Below are 23,787 nucleotides of genomic sequence, written 5' to 3'. Positions count from 1 at the left end.
ACCCCCCCCTAAAATCATATTTTCTATTCAACCATGTTGAAAGAAGGAAATAAAACTGAATTAAAAAGTCTAGAATACCCCTAGATCAGAATATGCAACGAAAACGCAAAATGAAATCGTAGGAGGCTCAAAACACAAACGATAAGGTTTTGCCTAGAAACGACCATGCATGCAAACATAACGTACCTATTTGGACATGCTAAAATGATCCACGACTTAAAAATATAACCGATGCAAAATCCGACCCCCCAAAGGGCAAAAAGGCAAAAATGGACTTGGAATGGAAAACATGGAATCCAAAAATACAAAACGGGATCAAATGACCGTTTGGCCCTTGGCCACACTTCAAACATGATTTATGAGACCCTATGAAAGAATGAGAATGGAATTCCCACACCCGATGCAACCATGGTGAAGCAATGACTTGCAATTTTTCAAGGTTTTCATAACATTTCATGAAGTTAAAAAGTTGTATAGAATACAATATACATGTCATTGGCCTCCGGCCTCATCTCATACATATTAAATACATTGAAAAGAGTGTACTTAAGTACACATTACATACATGGAATCAAATATACATATTTTGATATATAAGTCTACAAAATGACATTTCATGCTAATATTTGTATGAAATTGAAACTTGAAAGCTACACGACATCAAAGGAATGCTAGGCGTCACGAACCAAGTCTTCGTACCTGAAATATGTCCCAGTATCGTAGGGGTGAGTAACATAAAGCTACTCGTAGGAGATGAGCATGCATCGACATAGCATTTTACAAATTTATCACCTTAAGGTGAAACATGTTAAAGGGGCTCATGCCACCTAACGTCTATGTCTAAGTGAGACTCGGGAAGCATCCTAAGCTACCTTAGAGTCTAAGCAATAAGAATCATGATATACATACGTGTATGAAACGAATCATGGTTGAGATAATCCAAAGAACACGACAAGAACAATGCTTGAGCATAGATTAACATGAATTGCATTTTCAATACAATTGAACTAGGTCTAGAGTAATCCATCCAACATGACAAAAGCATATTTGAATACAAGTTAACAAGAATCACATTATCCATACAATTCAACAACAAAAGAGCATGTTATACAATGCAACAAGGTTTAAGTTCTCAAAGCCATCAACTTAGAATCTAAAGCACAAAATAACAGTAGTGGTTCATGCCACCTAACGTCTATGTTATAAATGAATCAATAGGATCAATTCTAAGCTTTATTAGAACATCAAAACACGATTTTCAATATCGATGCAATTTAACCAACATTGGAACTTCCAATACAAAGCATAAAGCACAATTTCGCACAGTTAACATCCTGTAACTTAAAATGGAACGACAAATAAGAAACAACAAGTTACAACATCATCTAGTTATCAACTTGAAAATGAAATGCGAAATTAAACAAAGTGGATACTCGGACGTCACGCCGGATCAGACCGACAACATAGTTACTTTAGGGTTACTAGCCCATGGGTAACCTCCCTACGTGCGTACTAGACCATATAGAGAGACTACCCCCCGTACTAGAACCACGTCCTAGCCATAGTCAAACAACGACATCCCCAAGTTTCCAAAATCAACAAGTTGTGCAACAACGCATATATCAATAGGAATATACAAGATAATCAACTATCTACTAAGCACAACCAAATTTGGAAACCTATACAATACATGCTCTAAGTCCACAACTAATATGATGTGATGAAAGTCGAATCTTCAGTGTGCGATTCGTTACACGCTATGCATGAATGATGTTAAATACGAAGTGTGCAAATCATTACACAAGACAATAATATATTCAATAAGAAAAACATATTCTCATGAGTACAAACATAGCAACTATGTTATTCAATGCTCAAAACATAACCAAATAAATATACAACAAGTCCATGTCCAGAATTTTGATATAGAAACGACTTTCAAACACAATTAAATCTATATCTTAATTCGATAGAATTTGATTAAATAAAAATAATTAAATTCCTTAGATTCTAATTCAATTCCAAATAACCTCAAGTTAATACATATTAAAGAACATGGCATGGTCATCACCTATATCCATTCTAAAACTCAATTAGGTTATTGGAACAACAAAGTAGAACTCTAATTAAATCATGCTAATTTAATTACCAAGGTTCTAAAGCAACTTCAAATGGTCCACAATTAATATATACTAGTAAACAAGTCATGGCCAATACAAATATCAAGTTAAAATCTTAATTAAGCTAATGGGACCACAAAATAGATTTTAATTAATTCTTTTAATTAAAATCTCTAGATTTTCAAACTTAACCAAATGCTCTCAATTTAACATATCTTAGAGAACATGCTAAGGACTAATGTAATATCACATTACAAGCTTATTTCATGCAAGTTACACCTATGTAAATTAAACTTTCACTAAAGTTAAATATAAAATAAAGGTTGCAATTCTCATGCAATTAATCCCAATTTAATATATGTGAATAACCACACCAAAACTTAATTTTCTAGCATGCCACAATTCAATTCCAAGTTGTATATCACCATGAGAATTAAATCTTAAACAATGAAATTAATTAAATGAAAGGTTTCAAAACCTCACCGAATATTTTAAATCAAATATATGTGAAGCTATATGGCATGTAGATCAAGAATATCAGGTCGGAATTCAAATAGAGTGAATAGTGCACTCGGGGCAAATTAATTAATCAACTTAATTAATAATTACTAATTTTCAAAACACCTCCAATTACTTTCAAATTCAACTATGTTGAAGAACATGCTAAGGCCTAATATAATATGCTAACACATATTAATTTCAAGCTAGTTAAGGCCATGTGAATTAATCTTTCACCTAAGATAAATATTAAATAAAATCTTTAATACTTATTCAAATGTTCCAATTTTAATACACGACAATGAGCATATCAAGGGGCAATATAAAATCATGCTACATGTTTAAACCAAGTCATGAGCAACCAGAAAAATTAGATCCCGTACAAGAAAAATAAATAATAAAATCTCTAGATTTTATATTTAATCATGCAAATAAGTAGTATAAGCATCACAAGCATGCTATATAACAAGAATTTAAACCTAGAACATCTCCTACCTCAATTTGAGATGAAAATCCCAAAGGCCCACCAAAATAAAAGTGCTCCGAATTCGACGATACCGAGAGGTTTTATTGGGGACAACGCCGTGAACATAACCCCCATGAAAGTCCCATCAAAATCATAACTTGACCTCAAAACCAAACTCAAGAAATGGTCAAAACTGAATTCTAATAAGGGGGAAAGGTAGAGCACGGCGAGGGGAACAACAAACGTTAAGGCCGAAGACTTTCCATCAATGAAAAGTGAACCAAAAGAGGAGAGAGAAGATGGCAGCACCCCTTGGGCTGCCATGGGAGCTCCAGGTCGTGCATGAAGAGGGGAGAAGATGAAAAATGAAATATCTCACCCCCCTTTTATAGAAATCTCAAAAAGTGCCCCGAACGGACCCCGCCGGGTCTGAAAAAGTAAAATTTGAGCAGACTCACTCAAATGGCAAAACTTTGTGAATGAAAAAGATTCAAAATGATAAAATATGAATAACGGAAGAAACGGTGTCAAAAACTGAGTCCCGAGCAGAAAGTTATGCCCCAAACAAGTTCGGCGGCAACTAGGTCCAGAAATTCTGAAACTGGAGAAAAACGACCAGAACGGAATTCTAAGAGTCCACGACTCGACGAAATGTGAAAATGAATCCCATACGAGGATTCAAGCTCCAGACGAGACAGTTTGCAATAACTTTCGTTAATTGCACAATGGCCCCTACAAAAAGGGTTAACTGCGAAACTGCCCCAGAATGAAAATATCTTCCAAAAGATATTTTCTTAAATGCCCCTGAAATAAAATATCTTCAAAAGATATTTATGAAAAATACCCCAAGAAAAGAAAATAATTTCAAAGAACTTTGCATCCATGCCCCTATGGATATCGGGAGCAACCAGAGTACTTTCTTACAAAAGTAAAGATACGTATTTCGTGGAAACCACTCAAGATGGAGATACATGAAGTCAAAAACCAACTCCGAACACAAGAAGTGTGGTTACGCCAACAAAGTGTCAAACGGGGAAAAGACAAAATAGGGAAAAGGATGAAATAGGGAAAATGACGAAAAGTGAATAGTGTCGAAAAACGAAAAATGTGAAAATGACTCGGTCCTCAAAGGAAGTTGTCAATCCACGGAAAAAAGTCTCGGGAACCAATTCCGAGCACTCGAGATGACACTAAGTGACATGAAACAGAGCTCAAAAAAGAAAATTAAACGAAAAAATTTCATTTGTAAAATTTCAGAAAAAAGGAAAGGAAGGCAAATGACTGGGTCGTTACAATATTGTCAGGGATGTGTAACTAGATATAGTGTAGTTGTGTGCCCTGGTAGGTTTAGGTACTCATGCCCATTATATGTTCGTTTTGCATGCTGCTTACTATTCAGGTTGAGGTAACCCTATAGTCCAGTGAGATTCCTTTAGTGTGTATTTAAATATATATGAACTACTAGTTATTGTTAAGTTGATTAGGATGTATACATGTATCAGATCTCTGCTTGGATTATAGTAGAGTATAACTTGTTCGTGGGCCTGACCCATTATTATTTTTCAGGTGTTCATCGGATTCAGGCTTAGGGATTGTTCGTGCTGAGTAGAGACAGTCATCATCACTCTACTGACTTGACATAGAGTTCTATCTATATTTTTTTCTTTTCAGTTTTCTTTAGTTGGTTTTATTAGGGGTCCACATGATGGATTCCCAAGTTGTAATGGTATCAAAGGATTGGATTTATTATTGGAGGATTTTATTGAATTATTTTTATGGAGGATTATTTTATTAATTCAAGGTTTGATTATTTTAGTTTTTCCTTCAGCTCTTTTATTTATTCTTAGTTATTTATTTTTTGTATTCAAATGCTTGCTAAATACTTTAATTGTTCGATATTCCCTCGGGTTTGGGCTTGGGCCTGATCAACCCATGTCTTGGAGTCGAGGGGTATCTCACTTACTACACACTGTTAGGAATAGATACAGTAGATAATTGATTTACAAATGACAAATTTGATTATGAAAAACGATGGTTTGACACATAATGAATCATATGATACTTAACTTTGCTAGAAAGTTTTGGTTCATATATGGGTTTAGGAAAACCTCTAGTGTGATGTTGTGATAATTGTTTTCTGAGTGGCTCATACATTAAATCAGGAACATCCTCAACAAGCGATTGGTTTGATATATCAGTTCCTAGGGACTCAAACTCGGACAACGGTGGAGTTGGAGCCATACTTTCCGTTTTTGGGATTTCATCACCACTTTGATCCAAACTTATACCACTCGAATCCAATTCGCCCAATTCCTAATTGAGTGGTCCAACTTATGAGCCATCACCACTAGAATCCAAGTTTATGCCCATATCATGGTCTCTAGATTCAGGAGATTTGCCTTCATCAGAAGTGTGATAATTATAATCTAGAATCTGAATTTCTTTCTGGTACTCCCCCTGAAGTTCAGGCTCAGCGAAAACATACATCAAGTCTTCATAGAAGACAACATCCATTGTGATAAACATTCGTCGAGTTGGAGGGTGATAACAGCGATACCCCTTTTGATGAGTAGCATATCCGAGAAAAACACATCGCAATGCTCAAGGAGTTAACTTATTGCGTTGATGCTTATGGAGGTGTACAAATGTTACATAACGAAAGACATGAGGAGGTAAATTTGGGACGGATGGGGCAACAACTACGTTAGTAAGAGCCTGCAATAGTGTTCAGAAGTCAATAGAGTTATCAATGAAGCACGAAAGACACATCGCAATGCTCGATTGATTAGATATACTGCAAAGGTAAATGTTTCTCCCCAATACGATAATGACATATGAGCTTTTATCAATGAAGCACGAACAACCTCCAACAAGTGTCAATTTTTGCGCTCTGCTAGGGTGTATTGGAACAAGTGGTTTGATGAATAGTTCCATAAGATTCCACATACTGTTGAAGGTCAAAACTCTTATATTCTCTACCATTGTCAATATGGAGAGCCTGAATATGTGCATTGTATTGAGTTTAAACCATTTTATGGAACTTTTGAAATAATAAGTTCACTTCACCTTTGGACTTCATCAATAAAAGTAACAAACCAATGCGATCCACTTAAAGTAGTGACTTTAGACGGACCCCAAACATCAAAATGTATAACCATAAAAGGAAGTGGACTTTTCTTCAAATATAATGGAAATGAAGCACGGTGGCTCTTTGCTAGTTCACAAATATCACAGCAGAAACTAGAAACATCAAATTTTGCAAACAAACTAGGAAATAATTTTTTCAGATAACCAAAGGAAGCATGCCCCAGATGTCGATGCCATAACCAGTTTTCAGATTTCTTTTTGTTCTCCTTAAAACCATCCACTATTAACGCTTGTCGTAACTTGTCAGAACTTTTTGACATCAAGTCCAAGTAATATAGCTTCCCTCGCCTAATACCACAACCAATCGTCTGCTTTGTTTGGATGTCCTTAAACACACAAAAATCAGGCCAAAAAATTACAACACAAGATAAAGCTTTGGTTATTTGGGAAACTAACAAAAGGTTATAATCTAAGTATAGAACAACTAAAACAGAATCTAAATTCAGATTATTAGTGAGGGTCAAAGATCCTTCCCCAATAACTAGGGTCGAAGTACCATTAGCAGTAGAAACAAAGTTTTGTAAGAACGAATTAAGAGGTGAGACCTGTCTAGAATCAAATGTCATAGGATCTATAGCACCATAATCAATTATACATGCACTATTAGAAATAGGTGTAGAAATATTTAAAATCGTACCACCATTATTTACAGTCACTACCAACCCCAAGACCTTTTTAGCAACATCATCCTTTGTCTTTATTTCAACAACTACTGCAGTGGAGGTTTTCTTCGAATTTTTCTTCTAACGGCTATGATCCCGCCATTCCTGATATCCCACAAGTTCGAAACAGCAGCTTTTGGTATGACCAATCTGATTGTAATGGGACAGTGTATTACGACACCAGAGGAAAAAAAAAATAGCTTCAAATAAACAAATCGCTAAGTCAATAGCACAACGACACAGACAGCACCACGGCTTGGATTTCTGGGTTTCAAGGTTTCAAAGAGATTTTTTTTTTTTAAAAAAAAAAAAAAATTCCTAAAGGATTTAAGAGGTTTAGTTGTTTGTTGTGGAACAGTGACTTGGATTTCTAGGTTTCAAAGAGATTCAAAGCCTATTTGGTAGGCTCTGATACCATCTTCAATTCAGAGGAAAAATATGGGATTTAAAATTATATATCGATCTTATTCACTGATGGGGATAGATACAATTTATAGAATAAAACCTAGCCAAATTAGGTAACTAATTATACAAGAATTGGGAAATTAATTACCTACAAATTAGTCAATCCTACACCTATACAATCTATACAATCCCGAATTACAAGAGAGAAAAATCTCAACACCTTTTCCTTGAGGATTCTAGAGATACAATTCTCTAGTGAGGTAGGGGTTGCCTTATGTTTATATTCTTTGTGTATCTTGCGTTCTTTGAGATTGATATACATTGTATGCATGTTATATGAAGTTCTACAGATGTATTTAGATGAATGTTGTTATATCTAACCTAAGGTTTCATTTTGTGCAAGACGTATATATGAGTAATCTCTTGTGTAGTTGTTATTTCATTTAGTAGAGAATTAAATTCTAGTATTATTTTGTTGTTGTAACTATAATATTCTAGAATTATTCTTGTTATTGATTATGTGTGAAATTAAACTATTTTGTTGTCTAAAATTAGGGATTTAAGCTTACTTTGATAGCATGAATGAATTGCCTATTTTGACAACCTTGTAGTAGTATAGTTGTATTTACATTGTAATCTTGACATAGCTAATGCCATTGTAGCTTGAGGACTTAGGGCATGGTTGTGTGTGTGTATTCGAACTTCGGATGTGTATGGAAGGTGTCTAAATGCATTGTATATCTATGTAATTGTTGTGACAGAATTGTTGATTTTGAAAATACTTAGGACAATGAAACTTTGACATGGCTAGGGTAAGGCCCTAGTGCGGGAGGTATGAGTTCTCCCCAATAGAGTACGCATTTAGGTAGTTCATTGTGGGTTAGAAGCCCGAAACAACTACTTGTCTTGCATTGTGAAGTTCATAACCGGATGCCGCTTCCAAGTTTTCCATATTGTTGATTTCGCATTTCATTTTACAAGTTAATATACTTTGAGGTTATAACTTGTTGCATTTCATAGGATATTCCAATATCGTTAAGCATATTACCTATTGTGGATTGCTTTCAAATTGTTTCAAGCATAGCTTTGGATGATCCCTTAGCTTCCCCCTTGAAACTAGACGTTAGGAGGCATGATCCACATGTGTTTGGTTTATATTACACTTTCAAAAACCATTGAAACTTTAGGGTATACGCATAGGCTTCATCCTATTGAGTAACTCGTTTACTCACCCTAGTTAATATTTGTTTTTTAGGTAAGGAGACTCTCTTTTTGGATGCACAACATCCCTAGCTTGGCTTGAGTTTCATTTGGACATCTTATATATATTTTTGACGCGCAAGTGTTGGCATGATATAGCTCTTTTGAAGTTATTTATGTATAACTTGTTTAGAAGCATGCCTCTCTTCCTTTTGGTTGTGTAATAAGTCCTTAAGTACTTTATTTTGATGCTACTTTAACTTATATGTAATGAGGCCAAGGGCCAAGAACTTTTATGTATGAAATGTATGTCATTTTTTAGCATATTTTTATCTCTTGACGTAGTTTAATCTTGGGAGCATTTTGGTCATTTTTTATTGCATTTTATATTTGGTTTAGACCATGGTTGATTAGAGGACTCATTTTTAGGGGGGGTTGCTTCACAAAAGTTTTCAAAAAAGTCTCGTTTTTGCTTCGAAAAATAAGCGTTTTCAAAAACTTCACGATTGCAGCCCAACCATTCGTAAATTTTACTATCGATCGAAAATGGTTTCGACCGATCGCTCCATAGAGACCATATACTTTTTCATCGTTCATTCGGCCATACCCAAATTACGATCGATCGTAGGCACATTTTTTTCAGTTTTAATTTTTAACTTTTGGATCGTTCAAAAAAAAATTAGGATCAATCGCTCCACAGAACGATTGATCGCACTGGGCACATTTTGTCAAATTTTTGTAAAATTTAGAAATTCATATCTTCTTCATTCTAACCCCAAATCCGGTAATTTTTGAGTCAAATTTTATGAATTCTTTGTTATATATCCAATGGTATGCACAGTAGCATCCCTTTTTGCTTAAAATAACCATTTTACCCCTAGTGGTTCACTTTGTCCGTTTCAAACCCTACCTTCCACATTTGTTTCTTTTTGAGTTTCATGACTTCTTAGAAGGTCACTTTGGAGTCTTAGGGGTGATGTCCATCCCTAGAGACCACTTCTCTTTTTATTGCTTCCGCATTTGGAATCCATTATTAGGTCAGTTTTCGAGTTACTCGCTGACGGACCGGGTTCTTTGAAATTCAGGCCGTCACACAAATAATAAATATGGGTCATTACTACCCTTTATATGAAATAATCCCTTAAAATTATTATAATGTGAAGCTATTTAATTCAAAATTTAAATGGCTACGAAATTCCTACATCTCCCTCTAGTTTATTTATTTCCTCTCCTTGCTTATATAATAGCTTCCACACTGGGCTCACGGAAAGCCCTTACCTCTAGCTAAACAGACCAGAAGCGCTCCATCAGTCTTGCGAAAAATGGGTAGGCCCACAAGGGCTCACGGTATATTCCGCGAGCCCAAGCCTGATCCCTGTAATTTTTTTGTCTTATTCGCTGCCAAAACGGGGTCATTTTTGGGGGAGATTTTTTCTTGTTTGGCTGCAAGGTTTTTTTGGAAAAAAAAACCCAAAAATGGGTTATTTTGAGCTCTTTTTTAAATATAAAATAAAATAAAATTCATTAACGAAAAAATATAATGTTTAGGCATTGTTTGTCCAAACAATGTAATGTTTCTGATTTTTATTATTTTTCATTTTCTGGAAATTTTCTGATTTTTCGAGGGTATCTTCGTATTATCTTGTTTTATGTGCCGAACACCATAAGGTGTGTTGGGTGTGTCAGAGTGTTGATTGGGACATTTCCTTGAATGTAGAACTCTTGGAAATGTATTGGTTGCTATTTCGGCTTTTTTTTATTTTTCGGGTCGGGAAGTCCAAGGTGGGACCCACTATTGGAGTGTTTAGCACGGGTATTATTTCTCGGGTTCATGGTATTTCAGACTTTATTATTCGATGCATTTTATGTAGCTATGTGCTTGTACATGTGTTGTAATGACCCTGTCATTTTCCTTCCTTTCTTTTTCCCTGTTTTTACGGATAAATTTTTTCTGTTGATGTTTTCCCTTCTGAGTCTGAGTTTTAACTCTTTGGATCATCATGAGTGCTCGGGAATAATTCCCGACACTTATTCTTTTCGGAGATTGGTATCGTCCTTCTGAAGACCGTGCCGTCTCATCTTTTCTTTTTCAGACATTTTCCTTTTTCGTTTTTTCCCCGTTTGTCACTTCTTTCAAGTAACCTCACTTTTTGTGGTCGGAGTTGATTTTTGACTTCATTTACCTTCATTCCATTTGGTTTCCACGAAATACGTATCTTTACTTTTGTAGAAAAATACGTTAGTTGTTTACTGTATCCGTAGGGGCATGGATGCAAAGTTCCTTCGGAAACATTCTTCTTTCTTGGGGTGTTTTTTAATAAATATCTTTTGAAGATATTTTATTTTGGGGGTTTTTAAGAAAATATATTTTGGAAGATATTTTCATTTTGGGTCATTCGTGCAGTTATCCCTTTTTGGAGGGGCCATTATACAATTAACAAAAATTATTACAAAATGCCTCGTTTTGAGTTTGGATCCTTGTACGGGATTTATTTTTACTTTTCGTCAAGTCGCGTACTCTTAGAATTACCTTCCGATCATTTTTCCTAATTTTAGGGTTTCCGACCCTAGTTGCCGTTGAACTTGTTCGGGACATATCTTTCTCCTCGAGATTCAATTTTTGACACTGTTTCTTCCATTATTCATTTTTTCTCATTTTGGTTCTTTTTTATTCACAGTATTTTACCATTTGAGTGCATATACACAGATTTTGCTTTTCGGGGCCGGGCGGGACCTATTCGGGGCAATTTTTAGAAAATTTATAAATAGGGAGTAGGAGAGAGAAAATATCAAAATTCTTCTCTCTCTCCCATGGCCGGTGAGCTCTCTCTCCCATGGCTGCCACCTTCTTTCCTTCCCTTTGGACTTCTTCCCCTTTGATTCTTCCCTCGCCGATGAAGGCATTGTTGTAGGCCATGGCGAGATCTTTGATTCCCTTCTTTTAGAATCCGGTTTTGACCATTTTTGAGTTCGGGTTTGGATTTTGGTGTTTCCGCAAAAGTACTTCTTGCTCCCCTCATTGTCCCCTTCATAACCCCGAAGTATCGTCGGATTCGGAGAGGTTTCATTTTGGTGTCCTTTGAGATTTTCATCTCAAATCAAGGTAGGAGATGTTATAGGATTTAATTCTCGGTGTTTTAATTATTTTTAAGGCTTATATAACATGTATGCATGTCTTGGTATGTAATCTAGAATTTTATTTAATTATTTTCTTTGTATGAAATTTAATCCACATAGTTATATCTAGTGTGAAATTAACTTGTAACATGATATTAAATTAGGCCTTGACATGTTCTTAGACATATATTAAATTGAGAATATTTAGAAAAATTTTAAAATCGAGAGATTTTAATTAAATTAATTAATTAAAATCTATTTAATAGTCCCATTGATTTAGTTATGTTTTTAATTTGATATATGTAATACCCTTGACTTTTTTCTTAGCATATATTAATTTGGAATCATTTGGAGTAGTTTTAAAATCTAGAGATTTAATTATCATATCTTAATTAAATTCTGTTTAATTGTTCCAGTGGAGTAATTAAGTTTTTGAGTTAATATATGCATTGACCAAGATATAGTATTTGATATATAATTATTTGAAGTCATTTGAAGTTGATTTGAAATCTAGAGAAATTAATTGATTAGTTTAATTAATTTTTATTGAAGTATTCTAGTCATTTAAATAAGTATTTGACTTGATATATGTAATGACCATACTATGATATTTGACATATATTAATTAGGGAATATTTGTATGAGATTTGAAATCTATTGAAATTAATTATTTTATTTAATTAATTTTCAATTTTGTTGCATTAATGATTTAATCATGTATTTGATGTTAATTGTATGTTTAAATCATAATTTCAGATTTGTATTATATTCATGAGATTATATTTTCATTATTGAATAATATTGTTGTTGCGTATAACGAATCGCACACTGAAGATTTGATATTTATATGCCTTGTACGTGTAAAGAATCACACACTGAAGATTCAACATTTTACATGCCATTGTAGTTGTGGACTTAGAGCATGTATTGTGGTTTCCAAAATTGGTTTGTGCATGGTAGATAGTTTATTACCTTGTATATGCATGTTGATATATATATTGTTGCACAACTTGTTGATTTTGGAAACTTGGGATGTCGTCTACTTCAAATATGACTATAGTATGGCTATAGGGAGGGAGATTAGCTCTCCTCACACATGCGCACTAGGGTAGTTCCCTACTGGCTAGTAACCCACAATAGCTATAATTGTCGGTCTGATCCGATGTGATGTCTAAGTATATCCACATTTGTTTGATTTCGCATTTTAAATTCCAAGTTTATAACTTTGTGAATTTATATCTTGTTGCAATGTATTGGAGGTTCCAATTATGTTAAATTGTATCATTTAGTTATTTTCGCATTTTAAATTCCAAGTTGATAACTTTGTGAAATTATGCCTTATTGCATTGTATTAGAAGTTCCAATGTTGGTTAAATTGCATTGATATTGTGATTTGCGTTTTATTGTCCTAATGTAGCTTAGGATAACCTATAGACTCATTTGGAACATAGACGTTAAGTGGAATGAACCACTTTAATTGTTTACGCATTTTAGATTTCAAGTTAATAACTTTGATAATCTATATTTTGTTGTGTTGTATTGGAGGTTCCAATTATGCTAAATTGTACTTTAGTTGTTTTCGCATTTTAGATTTCAAGTTAATAACTTTGATAATCTATATCTTGTCGCATTGTATTGGAGGTTCCAATTATGCTAAATTGTATTTTTAGTTGTTTTACGCATATTACGCAGGAGTTTCCTTGGTGTCCCGCCATGGCCGTGACGACACCGAATTTGTTTTTGGCTTTTCTCCTTCATCCAGACTCCGAATTAAGTGATTCTTGAGTCTAACATCATTAATTTTTCATTGTTTATCCAATGGTGTACTCAGTAGAACCCAAAATCTTTTGTAAAATAATCATTTTGCCTCTAGGGCTAAACTTGTCTATCTATAAAATGTCGCTTCCGCTTTGTTTTCTTTTGAGTTCTGTGGCTTCATTGGAAGTCATGTTTATGTCTTACAAATGATGTACATCTCGATACTTTGTTTCCATCTGAAAAGACCATTTTGCCCTTGGGGCCATACTTAGTCTATTTTCAACCCTAGCTTCCGTTTTCATTCTCGTTGAGTTCCGTGAACTCATGGAAGGTCGCTTTGGCGTCTTAGAGATGTATTGCATCTCTAGATACTTGGTTTCTATTTTCGCTTTCGTATTTGGGATCCGTTATCGAGGCATCGCAGGACGCACTGGCTTAAAAAACCAGGGCCGTCACATGTGTTATTGTGGGTTTAGTGTATGTATATTATATATATATATATAAATGTTAAATAAGATATTTATTAAGTTAGTGGGACCCACCATTATATATCCATTATAATGGCCATAAGGCCATTTGTTATGATCAGTTTCTCTCATCTCTCACAGCATACATCTCTCTCTCTCTCTTCAGTTCTCTTTTCTTTTTCTTTTTCTTTTTTTTGCTTCAATTTCAAGCTAAGATCCACACAAACCATTGAGAACTTCATTTTGCACTGAAGGCAAAGTCGACAAGCGCATTGAGGCCGACGTTTTGATCGGAGCAAAGTGCAGTTTGGCCACTCCTTGGGATTTCGAAAATTGGGTGAAATTGGGACTTTTTCTTCTAATTGAGGTAGTGGTGCTCTAATCCACATTTTCTTTGGTTCTAGTGAATTTGTCTCTCTTGAATTTCCCCTAAGTATGTTTAATTTGATTATTTAGTTTATGTTATTTAGGGTTTTATGTGATAATGTGGATTATATGAATATTTGGTTCAATTATATGTTCCCTGTGATAATGTGATGAAAAATATATTAAGTTTATGCCATGGTATGTTCTATATGTTAAATTACCCATTTAAAGCATGATGTATATGTATGTTGTTAGGAGTGGTGGCTTAAATGAAAATTTCATTATTGAATTGGCATTGAAAACATGAAACATTCATGAATTCCATTGGGAAAGAAAAAGGAAAAATGTTTTGAAAAACAAATGAAATTGTTTTGGGGAAAAAGCTTTTCTAAAAATGTTTGCGAAAACTCGGTCGCCTAGGAGTCTCCTAGTGGTCCGTGGTGTCAGTGTAGTCTAGAGAGGTTAGGGAGAAACCCTAGCGAGGTTAAACTACCTAGGCCGAAATAACGCCTTGGATTTGCTATGTGATCGGGGATAGCTAGCCAATCCTCATCTTGTGACGCCATAGAGTTGTCATAGGTCGGACTGCACTAACAGTTTGAAAAGGTGAAACGGTATTGTTTCAGAAATGGGGAGTGACATTACAAGGCATGGCATTTCATTGGCACGTAGTGCATACTTGGTGGTCGGATGACTTGTTTACATTTGTGTTGATGTTGTTATTGCTTTACCTATATTCCGAGACATGATCCCGCTTACTCGTACTCTATTCTTTGTGTGGATTCATAGGATCATAAAAGGTGTGTCTTAGACACTTCCTACTGAGCGGTTGGCTCACCCTATTACATTATACCATTTTTCAGGTCACGGGAAGGAAGTGACGGACAACACTCCTCAACAAGTTTGAATGGGTTAGTGGAATGATTTGACATCTTTTGTATTTGTGATCTCATTTTTTTATATAAGCCTTGGGATGGCACATATATCGTGTACCAACGTTGAAATTGACCATAATGCCCTTAGACGACCTTGGGTTCGGGTAAGGACCTAGTTAGTGATTCGGACCCTCGGGTTCGGGTCGTTACAAATTTGGCATACAGGCGATGGTTCGAAAACCATTCGGATGATGGGTAGAGGCCTAGCTAGGGTTATATGGATGGGTTATTTGCATTGTCTATGTGTTTATGTGTTAAAGTGCTTAGTTGCTTGAAAAACTTGTTTTTCTGTTTACTTACTTACATGACTATGTGCTTATATGTTCACAGTTTTAAAAGACATGTTTCCTTGCTATGTGTTCGCATGTTTACATGTTTAAATGCTAAAATCTATGTTACATGGCTATGTATGTGGAATAATTATATGATTTTACCATGTAAATGAAATGTGAAAGTAAATGAAAGCATGTTAATTATGATAAGATGACAAGTATAAGGAGTTTGGTGGCGACAAGTGGTAGGCACGGTGTGTGCAGTTTTATTTTAAATGATAATGTGGCAAATAGTGTGCACAATATGTGGAAGCATGTTTCGTATGATATTGTGACGGTTATTTAGGCATGGTTTATGCAAGTATTTATTTTTTTTTTATTTTTTTTTTTTTAAAATAATGACGGAGTGTTTAAATTTTAAATGCAGGGACACGATTGTATCATGGTAAACGGTACAGTTATTATATATGTGCTCATGTGTGTATATACGGTTAAGTATGGGATGGTTGCTAATACGGTAGAGTACTTGTTGCGACATAGATAGTTGTGTGAGTTTTAAACTGAATAGGAGAGGAGCTCGGTTGCTCCAGGGTTGTTTGGGTGCCGGTTCTTATCGAACGAAGGACTTAGACTTCTAGCTCATGGATTGAGCTATTCAGTGTATAGTCATTCTGATCTTCTTGTTATATTTTATGCGGTGCTTAGAGCACGACTTTAGAATGAGTTCGTATTTCATGGAATAGTGTCTATGTTGTGTGTGAGTATTATGCATCGATGTATAGGTTCTTATAACCGTGGAGGTCAGGTGTACGAGATGGAGTTTTCATGGGAGAAAGGTATGACCTTAGGGGGTTAGGGTTCGCGACTTAGGTCACAGTTTGGTACTGAAGTTCTCTCCGAACCGGTTTGTGGTGGGTGTGATAGAGGTTACTTGAGTCACGAATGTAGTTTATGGGTTATAGATGCGTCTTTTGGGTTCTCTAGTACGGTTTAAAGAAGCGTGTTAGTTCTTACTGTCATGGGGACTTGTTGGACTTTGTAAGTCTAGGATGACGTAGGTATGGGTTATAGATGCGTATTTTGGGTTCTTTAATACAGTTTAAAGAAGCGTGTTAGTTCTTACTGTCATGGGGACTTGTTGGACTTTGTAAGTCTAGGATGACGTAGGTGTTAGTTCTTCATGTCGGTGCTGGGTGACTGACTGTTGGGTGTGGATCATTTCGTGGTCTTGTAAGAGTCTGTTTTAGAAACTAGCTTGTCAAGGAGCGATTCCTATTTCGGAGAGCTTCAGGGTGTGCTGCTGGTAATTGACTCCCGGTGAGTTGATTGCACGGCTCGATTGATAAGCGGGATTTTTGGTTGGCACGGTTGTCGAGAGAGTGTCGAAGTGATGTGTGGTGGTCAGCTTTAGTTGTGTAGTGCAGGGTTGCACAATAAGGCAGGTAGTATGGGGTCATTAAAGTGCTTGGTTGGTTGCGGATGAAGTGATGGATGGTGGGTATTATGTACTAAATAGACTGTATTTCAGAATTTGGAAGCTGTGGACTGGGGTTGCGTTTCAATTGTGCCTAGGGTATCAAGAGATAATGCTAGTTGTTTGAGGATCCAAAGAGGTAGCCTGATGATAAGAATGATTGGAATGAGGGTGATCTTGTAGGTTTAGTTGGTAGCCTCATTTTACTTGTGTTGGGGCCTAGGGTGTTATGAGGAACGGGAATGAGGGAAAGTGATGGTTTTGACACTAGGGCGTAAGGTTTTTTTGGTTGAGTATGTTGATTGTCTTGGGAAGAATGATCGGAGTAACTGATTAAGTGTTAATGACTGATTGTGTTATAGATGGTTTGAGGAGACAGTTGGATATTGAGCATTCTGGTTTTTTGTGCTCATTTTTCCATTGGGATTTGTCGACATGGCATTGTCGTATGGCGGTTCTTTTCAAGTGGTAACTAGTGGTCGTTGTGAGGAGTATCGAGAGTAATGCTTATTCTCTTGTTATAATGGCATTATCTTAAGGATGTTTGAGGAAGAATCGCTTGGTAGTGGCTTGATGGTCCGGTAGGGTGATAGGTTTGAACTATTGTTTGGAAAAAATGGTAGTAGAGGCGTTATGGCGTGATGTTTAGTACTGATGAGTAAAATGGTTTGAGGTATGATCCGAAGGGGAATAGGGAGTCTAAGTTATTTATCGTATGTTATTAGGTATGCGATGGAGTTGTGTGCATGATTGAGGCGATTATGGACGGTTTAGTCTTTAGAGCCAGTAAGGGCAATGTTGCCATATAGGCACCTTTTTCTTTTAACAAATCAATGGGTTGCTGTGACTGAGGTCATGATACTTATGTGCACGGTGTTCGAGGCAGTGTCGCTTGGAAAGGTATAGATGGAATGGGTGAATCTAATGTCATTATGTGGCATAGAGGTTTTCATTTGGGAGTGACTGGTTCTAGATAGAATGGAACGTGATGTCCGATGGGTTATGATCTTTTCATGTGATAGTGTGATGTGAGCATTGATGCTTTTATCTGATGATCGTGTTGTGAGTTGTATCCTAGTATTCGACGATTGGGTGATATGGATCTATTTGATTTTGACTAGCATGAGTATTGTAGTGTAACATGTGCGAGGTTCTGGTGTTGATGGTGTTTGACAGTCCATTAATGGCGAAATCGCTTAGATTTGAGTTCTTGGTTTCGTATTCGGTTGGTTCTTCTCCTTGTGTGTAAGGAGTTTAGTTCATCTCAGGTGAGATTGGGTGTCGACGGTTGGACGATTGGTGAGCAGCGTGTGACAAGGTGTCAGATGCATTCGTCAGTCTCTTGTGAGAGCAGGGTTCGTTACCCTTCTATTTGTTCTAGTCCTGGTAAGGACGTCATTTGTTGTGAGTCTTGTCTTCCATTTAGGAGTTGTGCACGTCTGCGGATGGGCTAACCTGTGTGTGGTTTGTTATGCTATTAGAGTTCAAGGGTAAGGGTTTGGTTGAATGGGTCGACTCACTCCCACGGTGGTAGGTGGAGTCTTTGGTTTTTTTAGTGCTTGTTCTGAGAGTGGTCTTGACCGGTGGTATGTGAGGTATAAGTTGCCGAATAGGGATTGTATGTTTCTAGTGTCTGGTACTAACGGTGATGGCTAGGGGGTGTATCATGAATGGCAGTATGAGGATGATTAGGTGATGTGATATGATGTGAGTCATGTACTCGAATGTTTTTATAGGTGTTAGATTCGAGCAGTGTCTTGAGGACAAGTGTCGATGTTACCTTAGAACTACGTGATTAGAGAAAGTGAAGGTGGGATTTCGTTGAGGAATAATGGGAAAGATTGACTTGGTTTTGTGATCTCAGGCATGAAATAGTTGCATTGTGTGTTTTAACGATGTAAGAATTGAATAGAGTAATGTTATGAGTTGTTTACCTGGTATGGGTGTTATGAGGAGATTGGAGATCTTTTATGCTGGTTAATAATTGTGACATTTGGTGCCGTATTTTTTTTTAGCTTGTTATAAGTTGTATGATTGAGGAATGATTGGGATTCTTAGAGCTGGTATGTGACTATGTAGTTATTGAGGTTATGTAAAGCGATGGATAGATAGTGAATGGATCTCATGGCTATTTTGTGGACTGTGTGAGATTGTGTTTGAGGTTTGGACCTGAGGATAAGAACGACGTCTGTGTTAAGGTTGGATCGATGATGAGAATGGCCTAACCAACTATTTCTTCTAAATCAGTCCCTTTTTAGCACAATATCGGGTCAAAGGTCAATGATTGTTTCGATTAGTCAGAGAGTATGGTATTATGCATTGTGCTGGTGTGACAGTGTGGACTCGGGTGGTTTATCTCATGTGACGAGGTGTGTTAGGTAGGACTAAGTGTCTGATAAAGGGTTTACAGTACGATCGTTGATTATTGAAGATCTTATTTTGAGGATTTGTGTCCTGGGTACAAGATAATTCGTTTTATTGTTCTGGTGACTTATGATTATGTAATCGTTGGGAGATCTGTTGTTTAGTCATCTTAAAGTTGTTTTGAGTGATGATTGCCAAATAGTGCGGTTAGTAATCTCTGGTGCATTTATGCGATGGTGTAGTTATGCGGTAGATAGCGAGTGTTTGGTTTGACAGGAATGTGTAGATTGAGTTTGAGCTTGATTGTGAGATGGATGGGGTTCCTTGTATGAGGTTCTGTGTGTCCTTTGAAAGATGAGATGTGATTTAATGTTGTCATTTATACTGGTCTTGTGACCGTTCTTCTTTCGGGCTTTGGAGTTTTTCGTGGCAGTGTAGAGTGAACCGATGTTTATTTTGAGTCAGGTGTAGGGTCTAGTTATTCTTGTGTTCTGATGTCGTGAGTGATAAGTACCCTCAAAGGGTGGTGAGCATTGTGTTTTAGTGGTAGTAGTGCGTGATTGCCTATTGACGTCCGGTGTCAAAGGCAATAAGGTTGGCGAACTCATGGTCTTGTGATCTTATGAGATGTTTCTCGAGAAAGTGTGTGGCTATGGGCTTCCTTTTTTTTTTTTTAAGGAGGTTAGATTTCAAGCATGAAATTTTTTTAAGGAGGGTAGAATGTAAAGTTTCTGATTTTTATCATTTTCCATTTTCTAAATTTTTTTTGATTTTTTTAAGGTATTTTAATCTTATCTCGTTTTGCGTGCCGAACACCGTAGGGTGTGCCGAGTGTATTAGAGTGTTGATTGTGACATTTCCTTGAGTCCAAAACTCATGGAAATGTATTGGTTGTCATTTCGGCATTTTTCTGTTTTTCGAGCCGGGAAGTCCCATGTGGGACCTGCTATCAGAGTGTTGAGCATAGGTATTATTTCTTATGTCCATGGTATTTCATACTTTATTATTCGATACATTTTATGTGGCTATGTGCTTGTACATGTATTATGGTAGGATTAGTGTATGTACATTAAATATCTATAAATGTTAAATGAGATATTTATTAGGCTGGCGAGACCCACCATTATATATCCATTATAATGGCCTTGGCCATTTGTTATGATCAGTTTCTCTCATCTCTCACGGCAGACATCTCTCTCTCTCTCTCTCTTCAATTCTATTTTCTTTTTCTTTTTTGCTTCAATTTCAAGCTAAGATCTACACAAACCATTGAGAATTTGATTTTGTCACTGAAGGCAAAGTCAACGAGCGCGTTGAGGCCGACGTTTTGATCGGAGCAAAGTGTTGTTTGGCCATTCCTTGGGATTTCAAAATTTTGGTGAAATTAGGACTTTTTCTTCTAATTGAGGTACGAGTGCTCTAATTCACATTTTCTTTGGTTCTAGAGAAATTTTCTCTCTTGAATCGCCCCTAAGTGTGTTTAATTTGATTATTTTGTTTATGTTATTTATGGTTTTATGTGATAATGTGGATTATATGAATATTTGGTTCAATTATATGTTCCTTGTAATGATGTGATGAAAAATATATTAAGTTTATGCCATGGTATGTTCTATATGTTAAATTGCCCATTTAAAGCATGATATATATGTATGTTGTTGGGAGTGGTGGCTTGTATGAATATTTCATTGTTGAATTGGCATTGAAAATATGAAGCATTCATGCATTCCATTGGGAAAGAAAAATGGAAAATGATTTGAAAAATAAATGAAATTGTTTTGGAGAAAAAGCTTTTTGAAAATTGTTTGCGAAAACTCGGACGCCTAGGAGTCGCCTAATGATCTGTGGTGTTAATGTGGTCTAGAGAGGTTAGGGAGAGACCCTAGTGAGGTTGAGCTACCTAGGCTAAAACGACACCTTGGAGTTGCCATGTGGTCGGGGATAAGTAGCCAATTCTCGTCTCGTGATGTCATGGAGGTGCCATAGGTCGGACTGCACTAACAGTTTAAAAAGGTGAAACGGTATTATTTCGGAAACGGGTAGCGACATTGCATTGCATGACATTTCATTGGCACATAGTGCATACTTGGTGGTCAGATGATTTGTTTACATTTTTGTTGATGTTGTTATTACTTTACCTATTTTCCGACGCATGATCCCGCTTACTCATGCTCTATTCTTTGTGTGGATTCACAGGGTCATAAGAGGTATGTCTTAAACACTTCCTACTGAGCGATTGGCTTACCCCATGACATTATTACCATTTTTCAGATCACGGAAAGAAAGTGACGGACGACGCTCCTCCACAAGTTTGAATGGGTTAGTAGACTGTTTTGACATCTTTTATATTTGTGATCTCATTTTTTTGTATAAGCCTTGGGATGACATGTATATCGTGTATCGACGTTGGAATTGACCATAGTAACATTAGACAACTTTGGGTTCGGGTAAGGACCCGGTTAGGGATTCGGACCCTCGGGTTCAGGTTGTTACAAAAAAAATTTGATTTGGGCCAAAAATAAATTAAAAAATCTTTTATTTTTTGTTTTTTTCCCTTAAAAATTAATTTTTTAAAACAACTTTTTTTGCTTAAAAAAAACTTCTAATTTGTTTTTTTGTTTTTTGTTTTAGTCTATAATGGATAATTCATTGTTGAAAGTTATAATATCTAGATATTGTTTGATTGAAAAATATTACAGTTGAGAAACAATTTCATCATTTTTAATATTAAAAAATCATGACATAAAATATTAAAAAACCATTACGGAGTACATAATAAAAATTATAATACACAAAATATAACTGTTACAAATATAATTGGTGGGACTATAGCGGTTAGAAATATAGCCGTTATGAAAAAGTTAAAATAAAAATAAAAATTAATTAATTAATTTTTTTTTTTTTTAAAGCAAAGTGCCTGTTTTTAATAAGCCAAAGTTATTCACGTTGTTATTGGAATTACTGACGTAACTCTTTGATAAAGTGATAAGAATGCTCTAAGAAGATAATACCTTTCTACTCTTTGGTTTCCTTTCCTTTCCTTTTTTTTTTTTGCCTTTGGCTCCAACAAATTTTTGCAAAGTCTCTCTAAATTTTTCTGTACCTCTACGGAAAAAGAAAAAAACAAAAAAGAAAAGAAAACTCAGACCATACAATTTATGAAAAAAAAAAAAGAAAAGAAAACCCCATTTTCGATTACTACGGGAGAAATTCTTACATGGTAACTTCGATCTGTGTCACCAAGACCCTCTCTTCGTGACCAAGAAACTCTCTCTCTTTATCACTCTCTCTCTCTCTCTCTCTCTCTCTCTGAGACCTACCCACAATCTTTTGTCTTCCCATAGACTGATTTTGACCTTTCAAAAATGGCGGACTCATCATCATCAGTAGAGACGATTATGGAAGAGAGAGAGGAGCTCATGGTTCCACCTACTGGTGGAAACCCAACTCTCAGAACTGCCCATTTCCTCAATCCCACTCTCACCTCCTCCATTGGAGACCTTCCTTCACTTTCTCTCTCCTCCAATCCCACCATTTCTTAGCTAAACAAAACCCCATTGAAGGTCGTGTTCAAGGGTCGTCCAGGCCCACAAAATGGGTGGAATACATGGGTCGAACGCTTACAACCTGCATACGAACACATATGGAAGAAAGCTGGTATATATGAAGCAATCTTGTCTTCAACATACCAAACCATGAGACACAATGATGTGGTTATTGTGCTTGCTCAGAGATGGTGTGTTGAGACCAATACTTTCATCTTTCCTTGGGGTGAAGCAACCAGTACATTGGAAGATATGGTGGCCTTGTGTGGTTACTCTGTTTTGGGTGACCCTGTTTTGAACCCTCTTCAAACCCAAGACTTGATCCAAATCGAAGAACAACTTTGCAAAGCTCATAATGATATCAGACTAGGCAGTGCTGGAATAACCAGTCTTTCTGCTTGGATGAATCATTTCATGGATAGTGGTGACCCATTCGAGCACGAAGCATTGCTTGCCTTGTGGCTCTCAAGGTATGTCTTCCCATTTAATTTTGGAACTCTAAAAAGGATTCTTTTTCCAATTGCAATTCATCTCTCTAGAGGGACTCCAACAGCACTTGCACCAGCAGTTCTTGCATCCATTTATAGAGATTTGAGTTTGTTGAAAATTACAATGATTGCTTTAAGTTACGGACTAATTGTGAGTGTGAAGGTGATGATACAATGAGAACAATTGCCCTCTGGGCACCATTTCAATTAGTACAGCTTTGGGCTTGGGAGAGGTTCCCAACGTTGCGACCTAATCCCAATCCCATCAAATATGGAGAGCCCAGAATGGCTCGATGGCACATGGTTAAAAGTCTCGATTTTGAGAATGTGGGTATGGCCGTGGACTCAGCCATTGAATCTTTTCAGTGGCGGCCTTATGCTACAGTTGTGAAAAACTGGATGTTTATTAAGTTCTACAAGGAAATTGAAGAATGGGTATTGGTTAAATCTGATATGGACAAAGATTTAGAGTCATTTGCTCGATGCTTGAGAGCATGTGAGCT

The 23,787-nt window shown here is 36.3% G+C and overlaps 1 long non-coding RNA gene across 1 annotated transcript in view; it reads right to left on the bottom strand.

Annotated features, from left to right (window-relative positions):
• Window positions 1-424: 424 nt before the first annotated feature.
• Window positions 425-23,787, bottom strand: part of LOC132300815 (uncharacterized) — a 33,020-nt gene continuing 9,657 nt past the window's right edge. The window contains exon 2 of the long non-coding RNA XR_009480576.1: window positions 425-699. This is a non-coding gene — a long non-coding RNA (uncharacterized LOC132300815). The remainder of the gene's footprint in view (window positions 700-23,787) is intronic.

The sequence above is a fragment of the Cornus florida genome, unplaced genomic scaffold, assembly GCF_030987335.1.
Source record: "Cornus florida cultivar Cherokee Brave unplaced genomic scaffold, ASM3098733v1 CherokeeBrave_3.0.0_Hap2_Chr03, whole genome shotgun sequence".
NCBI classification, from domain to species: domain Eukaryota; kingdom Viridiplantae; phylum Streptophyta; class Magnoliopsida; order Cornales; family Cornaceae; genus Cornus; species Cornus florida.
Note: the sequence above shows the minus strand (reverse complement) of the source record. Positions and strands in the feature narration are given on the sequence as shown.